At 44.0% G+C, this 13939-nt stretch overlaps 2 protein-coding genes across 5 annotated transcripts in view; one reads left to right on the top strand and one right to left on the bottom strand.

The window, feature by feature from the left end:
* The window catches only part of LOC119433758 (neprilysin-1-like), a 741141-nt gene that overhangs the window by 3362 nt on the left and 723840 nt on the right, over positions 1-13939 (bottom strand). For all 4 annotated transcript variants that reach the window (XM_049659302.1, XM_049659303.1, XM_049659301.1 and 1 more), the window contains exon 15: positions 1587-1638. The gene's annotated coding sequence lies outside the window, so the exon portion shown is untranslated. The remainder of the gene's footprint in view (positions 1-1586; positions 1639-13939) is intronic.
* The window catches only part of LOC119432548 (neprilysin-4-like), an 811607-nt gene that overhangs the window by 564208 nt on the left and 233460 nt on the right, over positions 1-13939 (top strand). The window lies entirely within an intron of this gene.

Below are 13939 nucleotides of genomic sequence, written 5' to 3'. Positions count from 1 at the left end.
TCATGCATACCACTATAGACATCAGAGTTATCAGTATTTGAATTAACTAAATAAATTGTAAGTAAAGAAGATTATTGACTGCGAATTCGGTGCGGCTAACCATAGCGGTATGGTCAGAACACCATGTCTGAGTACGAGCGGTGATACCGTGCCTAACGCTGGTCATCATGATTCTCCGGCGTTCACCGTCTTCGCGATAATTATTCCGGAAAACGAAAAGGGAGGCTTCCTGGTGACCTCAGCACTGGCCACTATACGAGCGGGCCGTAGTACACCTTGAGGCGCAGCACATGGACACCGTCTCGTACGCTACAGCGCAGGTCCAAAGACGGCGTGACGGGTTCGATGACGTAGTTCACGGGAGGTAGGCTCTCGTCGATGCTTCAAGAGCCTTCATACATGGGTGTTAGTTTGGCATAGAGACCGCAGAGGGGGAGGGAGCATTCTGTATGAGTCCACCTAGTGGGCTCTCCATTTCGACTGTCGCCGGTTGGCTACATTTGTACGAGCGAGGAGGCTAGCTGGTGGCACCTGTCTCCTCCTCACTCGTGCAGCTGCAGCCAATCAGCAGTGGCCGAAGTGGACATTCCACTAGGTGGACTCTTACAGAATACTCCCCAGGTGCATTGGAAGAAGCTAGAAGCTGCGCACGCGCGCAAAGAAATAAAAAGTTGCAGTGGCTTAGCTCGGCTATGCCATGATATACGTAGCGTTAGCAAAGTTTCAGCTGATTATTCTTAGCTTTCCTGGTTGTTTCCTACGCTCAACCGCTAATTGCCAGGCAACTACTTCGGGATCGGATGAGTTAAGCTTCTCCGTTCTTCTGCGCTGTTGAGCAGCATTTGCGCTCTCCTTCTCCGTGGCTATACCACACTGGCAAATGGCAAACGCCAGTCAGAAGCGCAGCGGCTCCAGCGCAGTGTCAGACGGCGACTGCACAGCGAGCGCGCGCCGGCGCCAGTGCGTCTACCACGGCTACGACGTCACTCCTCTGGAATGCGCAGACCGGCGGCGGTGAGTCGCGCGCGGCGGCGGCGGAGTGCGCGAGAGGTGCCGGCTCCGGTGGCTCCGGTGCGCAAGCCGTGCGACATCACTGATCCTTGCGCATGCGCAGCACGGCTCTTGATGTGCCGCGCGAAACGGGCTTGGCTAGGCCAGTGTAGCTAACGCTACAAAAAAGTCACTAGCCCCTCCCCTATCGAGGAGATGGGCGTAAGCGAAGCTTGTCCGGTGTTTCTTCGGTGTTCCGAACTGACGAATTGCACTGGTGAGTAGCACGTTGGGCTCCAACCACAACCGGCCACACGCATTGCACCTGGCTCTGAAGTTCCGGTTCACAAACTTGCGTGAAAACGTGGCCGTCGCTCCAGGGAAGTTGGCACTAGCGTGACCGAGGCGTGCACCACTGTTGTTGGGGTCCTGGAGGGCAAAACTTGCCAAAGAAAATATAGCAGCAATAGTGTACTGGCAAACCTCTATTAACGATGTTCAAAAGAATTGCTCTGATCCAACGCTACCATATATATTTAATACACGCACACAACTAAACAAGCACTCAGGAAATTCTGGATTTTTCATATTCTTACCGTGGAAGTCCTTGATTAAAAAATGGAGTTACCAAGAGTTCGTAGGGAATTTCTGAAAGAAGCAAATAAAGTGTGTCGTTGAAGTTAGTACTTAAATTTATTTAGACAGTCTTCCAACAGATAAGTAATAAGAGCCACTGCTACGGGTATTTCATTGAATTGCGATGTGAATTCGCACTAAGCTGGCTTAGAAGCATAGTGTAATTTTTTTAGTTTCTCTTTGGGAATTACACCAATTTTGTAAGTAAAACTAAACCTAGAAATGTCAGAACGCATTTTGGATGTTTTATACGTGTTCAAGAACCCGCGCACTTGCTGTAAGTGACAGCCATTGATTATAGGACGTGCCAATCAGGGAAACGTTGCCTGAATAATAGACTATTTTATTTAGATTACAATACTTCGTATGTATGAATCTACCAAGCCCTGCAAAATTCTACGAATTCAAAGCTTTCCGACTACACACTACAATGTCCGTTAGTGTGTTAACTGTTGAGTATTCACCCGCCGGGGTGGCTCAGTCAGATAAGGCGTTGCGCTCCTGAGCAAGAGATCCCGGCCGCCGTGGCCACATTTCGATAGAGGCTAAATGCAAAAACGCGCGTGTGCTTGTGTTTTAGTGCACGTTAAAGAACCCCAGGTGATCAAAATCAATCCGGAGCCCTCGACTACGGCGTGCCTCATAATCAGAACTGGTTTTGGCACGTAAAACCCTAGAAAGAAGACGGTTGAGCACTCGGCACATTAAAGCTTGTTCGCTGTCTGTATGTACTGCACACAATCTAATGGTATTATGTGTCAATTGCATTTCGGTTGTCTTTGAGGGACGTCGGCCCATTTGAATCTTGTTGCCACTGCAGATATAGTTGAATGTAAAGTTATGAATATTACATGCAGGCTGCTGTTTCCTGTTCTTTCTGCGCAAAAAGCATGTAGCACAAAGAAATGTGGCGTGCAAGAGCTTGTAAATCGTGCAAAATACTGGCTTTTCCAGGCTGGCAACATTCTCAAGCCGAGAACATTTATAACACAACAGAAATCATTTCTAGTAACGTTATTTAAATGTTTTAGGGGTTCTCAGCGGAAATGCGAAGAATACCGACTTGCAAGCCCACCTTTCTTTTTTTTTTGAGCGTCATAAGCTAGTAATGCGTTAAATGACATTTCCGAGTAGATGGTTTCTCAACCTGTAGGCTAGCATATTGCTGATATATTTGCCAGTGGTTTCGAATTTTCTTGGCACTGGAGTAATGCTGATGCTAAGTGTTTAGCGTTGTGAATATGTGTTAACCACTCACCACGATCAGTCGCAAACTTTGGTGATTGTAGCGGAGATAGAGGATTCTTCTGAAACTATCTTTTGTGTGAACTAAAACAGGACTGCTTGCAAGTATTCTGTAAAACGCCAGCTTACACTCTTATTCACCACAGTTTACCTTTTTTCTAATTGAGATGCTTACCAATTTTGAACCCATACTTGTGGTGAAACGTGTGACCATCTCTTGGGCTGTGGTCCCAACTACATGCATAACAAAGGAGAAACCAGAAAACTATATGTACAAAACAGTCAATGGGTTTGTGTAGCACGATTGTTTTTGAAGGTTTCGCCTTGCGGTGAAAAATTGCAGCTTTCTATTATTAATATCTACACAAGTTAGCTATTTCGGGTTGCAAAAGTAAACATTGTGAACGTGGTCCATGTTTCAATCTGCTATCACGAACAGTTGGCTCATTAATACGCCTAATGTCAGGCACCGTTCGGTGCTAAGGAAGAAAAACAACTCAGGCTCACCATAAAAAGAAGTTTGCCACATAAGTTAAGCGGTTTCAACAAGAAATTACAAGCTTGTTAGAAAAGTGGTGCATGTTGGTCGAATGTGATTATTATTATTATTATTATTATTATTATTATTATTATTATTATTATTATTATTATTATTATTATTATTATTATTATTTGATGTTATTGGCGCAAGGGCCAGGTGTGGCCTGAGAGTGCGAAGACACTCGTATGTCGGAATTCACTTGTGCGTTCATTCAAATTTTGTCTAAAAATATTGCCTGGCATTTATAAGAAGAAATGTGTAATACTGGCTTAACTCAAACAACGTTCAGAAACCATAATAACATAGCTGATGTGCCAGAAGGCTTAACGAAAATTCCAGCGAGTACAGTTTTTCTTGGAAATCAACGTTGCACTGAACTATAGATCAGTGCGAAAGTGCCCCTCATGTGCCTGATGCGATCGTCAGCATAGGTTTTCAGATATCACGCGATTCTGACTGCACACAAACTTTTTCTGTAAATGTAAAAGCACTTGGCCTCTCGTCATGTTTCAGATACCCCAGGATATGGAAGAGCATTTTCGGATAGTCTGAAAACACTGGGTGAGTTCCAATGAATGCCGGATTGGAGCTGCCAAAAGTATGCCAGGCCAATTCTTAATAAAGAAAATGCTCAGACACATGGGCACATTACGAAAAAGTGTGAACGGACAACCGCTTTGAAACTTGTTTTTGTCAACTACAATGTTTGCACGAACTGCATGACCAGTTTCTGGAACAATGTTTTTTGTAAACAGCTGAGTCCCATGAAGCTTGGCACATTGCCTTGAATTCTGAGTTCCATTTTGTAATCGCATGTGTAGACTACTTAGTGATTCATGTTAGAGATGAGTTGCCTCAGAGAATTAGACATTCACATTTTTTCTCATACATGTGCGCCCGTTGCATTTGAAACCGAATGTACAATAAAAAGAGAGCACAAGAATTTGCTTTTTTCAGAAAACCAAACGCCTACCACTACTGTTGGAGCAAGCCTCAGCTGGTATAAACATCACCCAACGCATTTGAGAACAATGATTATCTTATGAAGGAAACGTTATCAATGGAACACAGTGACCTGTCGTTTCAGCGAATCATACAATGACTGGGAAGCACTGATCCGGATTGCTGCAAAGCGCTCCACGTATTTCCAAATTCACACTTACTGACTGACTTACTCGATAGATCTAGCAACAACCCCTAGCTCTTACCAGAGCTTCGGCATAATGGAACACGCTAAATGATTTGCGATAAAGTTTGTGCAACAACTGTCACAAATTCGTGGGGGTCGTGCAGCGATGGCGGGAAATGTTAAGCTGTGTACAACATCTGCACTTTTGCAGCTACATGCTACATATTCAGCAGAACACTAAGCAGAACAAATGCGAACTTGCGTCCCTCACCCACAGAACTATATTTCCTTTTTATACGCGATTATTAGGGATTAAGTGCAATTCGCTGATGCATATGTCATCCTGGTGTGACTCTATCACAGAATATTTTTGGGGGGTTCACGTGCTATTTTTATTGTTTCATGTACAAGCAAGGAAGTAGAATTTTTGAGAAGTCACTGACATGTTGTTCCGTACCACGTGAAACTATTCCTGCAGCATTCACCACATCTAAATTAGAATGTACCACACCCATTTAGAAACTCTATTCAGAATATCTAACAGATGAACTTGATCAATTTGAAAACTTCGCCATCAGGTTCGTTCACTATTCTTCTTCGCTTGGCCTTTGTACATAATCCATGAAAGCAGGGAACAACTTCTTACTTCGGTCACCATCGTCTTACTTATTGTGCTGGCTGCCCCATTCACAGCGCTAAACAACGCCATAATCACGAATGGTATAAAATGAAATCACAATTTCATTTTATACCATTCGGGCATACTAAGGGTATAAAATGAAACACACTTTAGGTCAGTTCTGGCTAACGCAGACATAATGGCTAGTTGGTCATTAGGAGTTTCGTGTAATGTGGCAGCGCGTAAGGCTAGAAACGGAACAAAAACAATCGGGCTAGCAATTATCCCGTTTGTACCTGTTTCTGGTTCAGTCTGTCGTACTTTAAAAATGCATTACAACGGTTCTGGATTTACATTTTAAATTTGTACAAGGATAAACTCTTGCCACACTGCACCTCACTTTATATTTTAGAGCACTCATTACTCACCCCAAATCGGCTTCGAATGGATACTTAAGCTTCCGCAATCGCATTCTGTATGAGTTTTCTTGAATGTGGTACAAGGCTTCTGTGAATGAAATATTCCAAGGAAAGAATGGTACCTAGAACGACAAGAATATAGTTGATAACGTTGGGGGAAAAAATCTAGGCGTATAATTAGGAGCTCTAAGTGCTAGTGTTTTCTTGGCTCACCTAAATGTCCTCTAGAAAATAAACTTTTAAGAATTTCAGTTTGCGATATTTCCTTGCATTATATGCTTCAGAGGCATTGTTGTTATATATACTACCCTACGATACGCCCAAAGACAACGTATTTAACGTGCCTTTATTCGTGCAAAAACAAGTATAGACTGTAGCACGTGACTCAGCGCCAAATGTATATATTGGCACATTAGAATTGTGCAACCAAAATGAAACTGCAAATGATATTGGTGAAAAAAAGTATCTTCTCTTGTCCATAGTGTCTAATATAGTTCGAAAAATTCGCATAGCGTCACCATCACACGCAACTTACTGCTGTAAAGCCTGATGCAGAAATAATACAGTAGTAAGGTTCATCCCCATTTGCGCCTTTCATTCCTACATCTGTGGCCAAACTGAACTGCCAGGTGCTCGCTTTCTCGTTTTTCCATGCAGAATACTGTTATGCGACGCGATGAACTGCGCGAATTGTTTCAAACTACTTGACGTTGTTGGCAAGGGAGATGTACCTATTGGAATGTGGCTTTACGGTTAGTATATCGGGCTATTGTGCTGCCAGATCGCTATGTGAACCCACCATCGGTCATGTAAACTTTAAGTGAGGCTTTCTCTGAGAACTTTCCCGGACCCTCGTGATTGTGACTCATAATGGCTGCCGCTGCGGCTGTCTTGCTAAGTGGCTTACACACAAAAAGCGTTACGTAGTTTGAAAGCACATGCTAAAATCTAGTACGCGAAGGGAACTTTTCTGAAGCAATTATTAAAATCTTATCATACTAAATGCCTTCCATACAAATGGCCTTTAAACTATAGCGTCGAGCATGTAATCCTGTGCAAAATTCTGTTTATGCTCCAGACTGATAACATCTATTGTATGATGTTTGGTTATAATCTGCCGACATCCAAACAGCCATTCATATGAATGTACACTGTGAGAATGCACACAGTAATACTGCGAGGAAGAAGATGGCGTTGCTTGTTTGCGATAGCAATTACATGGACACTCCAAGCGCCTTTCAGTCGTCACCGTAGTCGTAATGTTCCGCATAACGTCCAAACACGATAACACCGTTGGCGCGCGCCGTGGACTGTATGTGCGATTGAAAGCTTGCAAGGGGAGCACAGGTACATTATTATAGAAAAAGGAACTGTGAAAAATATTCCTCTTTTTACAAATTGTCTCTGCGTTCTAATGAAAGCTGGCAGGCGTGCACGTCCATGCCTCCCAAATGCTAATAATAATTTGAGCATGTGGTTGTTGTGCTGTGAGACCAGTGTTTTTTTTTTCTCACTATGGTGTCCCTAGGGATCGCTTGCCTCTTTGTGTTGCTTTTAGTTGCACTCCAGTGGCTTCACAAAACATTTACCATTACGTTCGACCTCCTTGATATCAATGCGTCGAAGTTTGACAGTGTGCATTTGTCCATTTTCTTGTTTGCATATGACATAGCTTTCGAACAACCTACTCTTTAAGAATTACATTACATTTTTCATAATGCAATATTGGACGACAGAAAAATACTAAACTAGGTATATGTCCTAGAAATGCTGATAAATTTCAACAATGCGACTATTATGGTCTGCTACAACACTGGAAATCCACCCACTACCCACTTCTCACTTTGGACATACACTTGTGTTATATTACGTATCTTGACATTCCCTGATAAGCAACATCCCCTTTGACGAAGGTTGCAAAGGACCATTTCTTTTTCAGTTGATGTCCTTTTATATGTGCACTTAATAAAGTTGAAACATTGGTATTAGTTATAATTAGAAGAGTGAAAGCTTACTGTAAGCAAAATTGCTGCATCGATCTATCACAACAGCAGTGTATGCAAATATTAGAAAAGGCAGAGTTAATAGCATTTCATCGCCGTTGTCAAAATATAATAAGTTCGTTTAAAAACCCGCGACGTGAATAAGGATACTTGCACTCAAGTTAAAAATTTAGAGCAGTTCTGCTGTCTCGTTCTTAGGTGAGTGAAAATTCATATTTAGGAGTTTCTAGCAATCTGCAGAGTTTTTGTACTTTCACTTACGTATTGGTAGCGAGTTTCAAGCACTGACATGTTCAACAGCGCGTCCGGGTATCCTATTTGCAATGGCACTTCTTTCAACTGAAACAAAATGAAACGCTTTTTTTATGGGCATATATCAGCAATTTATGCGTTCATCGCCTATGTGAGCAAATACCGTAATGTCTGAGTGTCAACACGTTATCTAAATATACCACCTGAGGCATCTCTATATTATTATTATTATTATTATTATTATTATTATTATTATTATTATTATTATTATTATTAATAGCTAAAGTATATTCATGTATTGCGTTTTCGTTCATATTTTTCTTACTACACGCACCTATCAAGCAAATTCAGACATATTACGCCGACGGCGTTCCTAGTTTTCCCATTACTAACATTATAGATGATTGCTTGAACACGTTACACCATTTCAGCCCGTTACCATTTCAAACTCGTTTTTCACAGTTTCGTACTGATCAATGAACAACACAAATTGCGACGACGGCCAAAACAGGTCCCTATTAAAGAATCGCACGCTTTTAAATGCTGTGTTTTATCTTTTTCCGGTATACCTGAGCATAATATGGGATTAAAGGTTTACTTTCAACGTGGAAATAGTGTTAAACTGTAGGAAGCGCAACATTTACTGTACTTGAGGTGAAAAATCACCCTGGCCGAAAACTTTGTACACGTGAGCATGGGCAGTCATAATGAAAACGTCGGGAATTCAAGAGTTCAGCCAGCATGATCTATGACGAAGTGAGTTTTCAGGGCCCTCCAAGAGGGCAAACAAAATTACAGGCGATGGTTACGATGACTGAAACGTTGAAAGCAAATAATGTTTCAAATATTGAAAATAGTTGTACTGACGAAGTCGGAACAAAAAAAAAACAGAACGCCGACGAAGTAATAACTTTTTGTGAAGATTGTGAAGGAAAGATCCCGTGTTGGAGCCGGAACATTTTTTTTTTGTTCAACGAAATTATTTTTTGCGATAGCAATTACATGGACACTCCAAGGGCCTTTCAGCCATCACCGTAGTCGTAATGTTCCGCATAACATCCAAACACGATAACACCGTTGGCGCGCGCCGTGGACTGTATGTGCGATTGAAAGCTTGCAAGGGTCAGCCGACGATTGCTGCTAAATCTCGCACGCAAGACGGAGGAAGTCGAGTCGGAAGTGCACTGTCTTCTATCGTGCGCGAGGCACGGGCACGGGCGGGGGCGGGGGCGGGGGCGGGGGCGGGGGCGAGGGGGTAAGTCCAGGAAGGAGCGGGGGAGGGGGGGGGGTTCTACTTCTGCGCCTGCTGCTTACGGCGTGGCCGTGCAGGCACCATATCTTGACAGCGATCTGCGACGTTGACAAAGTGCGCCCAGCGACGATAGCTTCGTATGTACTGTGTTTTAGACGTTTAGTTGGCGCTGAAGCGAGATTCAACAAAAGGTCAATTCGTTCGCTGCCGCAGCCGCGCTTCCTCACTCCAGCGTTTTTACAGCAGTTCCCGTGGTCATCGAGCGATATGTGTGCACGTTTACGTGTCCAGGCATGAAACCAAGCTTCTTACTTTAGCTAGTAAGTTAATGCTTGCAAGTTTCTATGGCCGATAAAACGAATATACTTATACTTCGTATAGTTGTCTACTATTATGCTATCGCAATCGATGCTTCGCCTTTCAGGCGAAACTGATACTTTTTTTTTCGTGCTCGCTGTTCCGTTTTGTCGACAAGTATCTTCGCGGGCACACGGGATCACGTGAAACCCTGGATTTCACCTCTGGCAATGCACTTCTACAGGTGTTATTCAAGAATGTTCTTGTAAAATTTACTTTGAGAATATTCTCGGGATAATGCATACACATAGGGAATGATTGGCCTACTTTGTATTGTCACGTTACTGTGATGGTGACGAATCAAAGCAGGTGTATTTTGGCTGTCGTCTGGCCTAGTACACAACTCGAGTCACTGCGTATGTGTCGTAAAAAATTTGCCTGAGCAGAGAACTCCCGCATTGCGTAGGTGATACTGGTATGTGCACTTTCGCCAATCCTCCAGGACTGATGTGCCAGGGTATCATAAGGGGCATGTAACCTAAGTTTATTGATACGCCTACATTGTTTATGCTTTTTCTAGTGACCGCTCATTCACCTGTTAACAGCTATAAAGATAACGCTTCGCGCAAGGCGCGCAAGCATGTGCCAGAATATTCTCCATTGTTGTCGCCGACTCCATCTGTTGTCTCTGTTGTTACCGAACCTTTTAATCAAACGACATGCACGACCCGAACAGTACATTATAGAAGGCACGCACGCACCAGTGATCCCGGTGAAAATATTCACGAGTCCTGAATAAGTACCCGACGCTTCTGACCCTGTATATCACAATTTCGACAATCGCCAACTGTGCTCGCCGCTAATTTGCTTAGTGTGTAACTCGTTTTCCGTGGCGCAGGTTGACGACAATGCGAGAATAACGGGATGAGGAAAATCAGATGACGACTGTGGCGTGACCACGATGCTATGATGACAACGAGACTGCAAAGATGGAATAACGATGAGAGCATGACCGCTACGGCATTATGATGACGCTATGACGACGGATACATGATAGTTACTAGTTACAGGCCAGCGCAACACACCCAGCACAGTCAGAGCGCAAGATAGAGAAACGGCTCTACAGGAGCCCCATTTCTGGCAGCACGCACTAGAGGGTCTTCACGGCGACGTCAGTTTGCGTCGCTTTTACGAGAACGATCTGAACTGGCGGCTCGGCGTCGACGGCGAGCTTCGGCTTGTCCTGCTCTCTTTACGTCGGCTGCTGAGCCCGACGTTGCCTATAGTTGTAGCCACGCGCGTAGCTCTACGGTTCTCTTCTTCAGCAGCGGTTCGTACCTTGAAAATGGGCGCCATAGCGTGTACCGAAGGATAAACACAGTGATCGAGACTACGCGGCCTACATGTCACATCCCTTGACCCCTGACACGATACGATGCTGTTGATGATGATAATTTTGGCATTCCCTTTGAAACGGGCCGATGACAGTTACCTAGCCCGCTTGAATTAACCAGGTCCCGCTACATGCAACTCGCAACTGCTACATAACAAGACACTTGGTGGAATAATACGCAACTTCAATGGAAATATTGCACGTATCGACTCTACGCAGCGCTCATGTCACATCGCATGACACTAGGCACGATGCGATGCTCGTGAAGATGATAGTGGTTTATTGGCGTCCTCCTTCAAAAGGGGCGGTGACAGTCACCTAGCTTGCTTGATTTAATCGTGTATGTTATGCATGTTTTTCACTCTAGCATTTTTGTATGCAACTCCTCAGTCTTTTTCTTCCTCAAATCTTCCCCATAAACCTTGAACCGCCACCTATGCAACTGCTGCATGGCGTGCAACCTGGTGTAATTAAATGAAACTGCAATGCAAAGTGCGCACGTATAGACGCTACGTGGTGCGCACCTCACATCGCGTCACAAGTGGCACGATACGATAATGATGATTTATTTTCACCCCCTTCGGCACGGGCAGGAAAGAAATGGTAACCTAGCGTGCTTGATTTAATCAGTTACGTCACACGTTTTAATGCGATAGGGTTAAGAGGCACGTGTCGCAGAAAATCATCCCGAACCTTATTACACCCCCTTCCCCGCGTGCCACAAGGTTTTATCGAAGGAGACAATCATCCCGAACCACCCCGACTGCGCAAGCCCTCCACGTGGCGCAAGGTGTTAGTGAATAAAAATTGCATTTCTCACAGTGAAATCCGTCAGAAAAATGGTAAAGTACGACTTAACCAAAACCTACAGCCATGGTGGCGTCGGATTGTAATTTGAATGTAGGAGTAAACATAATTCTGTTAACATAATTGAATTTCTCACAGTGAAATCCATCAGAAAAATGGTAAAGTACAACTTAAGCACAACCTACAGACATGGTGGCGTCGGACTGTTATTTCAATGTACGAGAAAACATAAATATGTTACGAGGAAACTCAAACACAAACCTCTTTGGCCGGCATTTCTACTATAAAAACACCGGCTTACTCTGGTAGCCTACTTGCGAAAATGTTATTCAGATGGCGCTGGCATCCTCGGCAGGTCAAATCGGGACTTGGCCTGCCAAATACATTTTGGACACGCGCGCGCGTAGGGGCAATAGCAAACAATTCATAATATAATGAAAAAAGGTCCTAGGGCCTTCACATTTTATTATAAAACGACTTATATTGCCCCTAGAAAACGTCTTCCCATCAATGCATTTCTGTTTAAAAGTGAAGCCTACTTTAAAGGAATTGGTGTAAGCTTGGTTTTTGTAAGTTGGCTTTCCCGCGTTCAATGTTGCAGTGAATGAAGCCTACTTGCCGGATGCGAACGATGCGGTGCGAACGGGTCCCGATAACGCTATCGCGTTCTACTCTTAAAGGCGAAGCTTAAACTTCCTCCAATTTTTGTGGTAACAGCCTAAATTGTTTTGCCGGTTGGTATGCAACGAGGTAGCAACAAGATCGTGAAGACTATCATGGTTATAGATGCGTATTTCATATATAGGAAGGAGAATAGGTCCATAAAGATATGGTCAAACCAAGCTGAGGAATACTGTAGGAGCCATCAGTTGCTAGCTCACGACTTCCATTATGGTGGTGATGTGCTCCGGCATTGTTGATAAAAGGAGGCGGAAGCTACTGTCAACAAGTATATGCACCAACGTGCCAAAGGTGGCATGAGTTTAATACAAGAGTGGTGAGTTGATGTTAAATGTTGCCTTGCATGCACCACTGCTGTTTGCTTACGTAATCAGAACACACACGGAGACTGGTTTGCTTGAGGCGTGGTGCGACATTGTTGATAATCTGTGAGAGGGTTGAGCATTATAATTGCATAAAAAGCACAATGCGTCGTGGCAGAAGTGTTTAACTTTAATTGAATTATGGGGCAGTACATAATTCAATTATTATTATGATTGTATTGTAGCGAAGGATACGAACGCCATAGTGGGTCATGCTGTCCAGCCTTTCTTAGTGGGTCGATCGCTCCTGCGCTCTCCTCGAGAAACACAGCTCGTGCTGAGAGCTCGGGCCCTGAACTAACTGTCGGTCCAAAAGGCTGGTGCCTAATAAACGCCTCTACAAGATGTATACATTGTATACATATTTTCGCGGTCTACACCACGTTTCGCTGCATAGCAAAGACGCTCCGGTTCCGCGCGACGCTTCTTTTGGGACTGGGCGTCCTCCACGCTGAGTGCACGCTTGAGAACCATTTTGCTAGCGCGTGTTTACGTCCTCCTTCTGCATACCTGGCCAGCCCGCTGTTGAGATGCCAGCTCCAAGCGCTCTCTTCAGGCTATAGACGATTGTAAGGTTTACACTGTCACAGCCCAGCAAGCGAACTCAACAGGCCCGCACCTGCATTTTGGTTGCATAGGAAAGCAAGCACAGCACGTGCTATGCGCGCAAACTCCGAAACGCTGCCGCGGCAGCCCAAGCCGGGATGCGTGGAGGCGAGCGTCATCTCCTGGTATTGCAAGAAACCCAGCGGCAGCGCGGCAAGACCATCACAGCAGGAGCAGCGCCCGGAAAGTAGGGAGAAGAGGCAAAGAAAGTTTCGCTTTTAAATACCTAGAACAGGTTGCCTAAGAGGCACTTCACCACCAGGTCTCATCATTGTGGCGAAGGGAAGAAAATTGGCGGCTGGTGAGATCTGCGTAATAGGCGCTGCTTTCCCGAATGAGTTTCCGTTACAGCGAGCCTTCGTATGTAAAATATTTGGACGCAGATTTTTTTCACAATAACTCGTTTGTTTAAGAAATCTCATTACTGAAATCAGAAGGAAGGGTTTACAACTAACTTTTGTTAGAGAACTAAGCAACAAAGTGAAAACATGACTGTATTATTGTTGAAAGCAGAAATTACTTCTTCCCTAGCAGCATCTTATACCTGCCGTGACTTACAGTGACTTAAAACTAAGATTTTGTTCCAGGCATAATGACGCACTGTATAGGGGAAGAAAAATGTTTTGCCAATGTGGCAAATTCGCAAGAGTTAAATTACACCAATTTTATGTGTTGCCTTCAATTTCCACCCCATTTTTGATAAACAT

This window comes from Dermacentor silvarum, chromosome 11 (assembly GCF_013339745.2).
Source record: "Dermacentor silvarum isolate Dsil-2018 chromosome 11, BIME_Dsil_1.4, whole genome shotgun sequence".
NCBI lineage: Eukaryota > Metazoa > Arthropoda > Arachnida > Ixodida > Ixodidae > Dermacentor > Dermacentor silvarum.
Note: the sequence above shows the minus strand (reverse complement) of the source record. Positions and strands in the feature narration are given on the sequence as shown.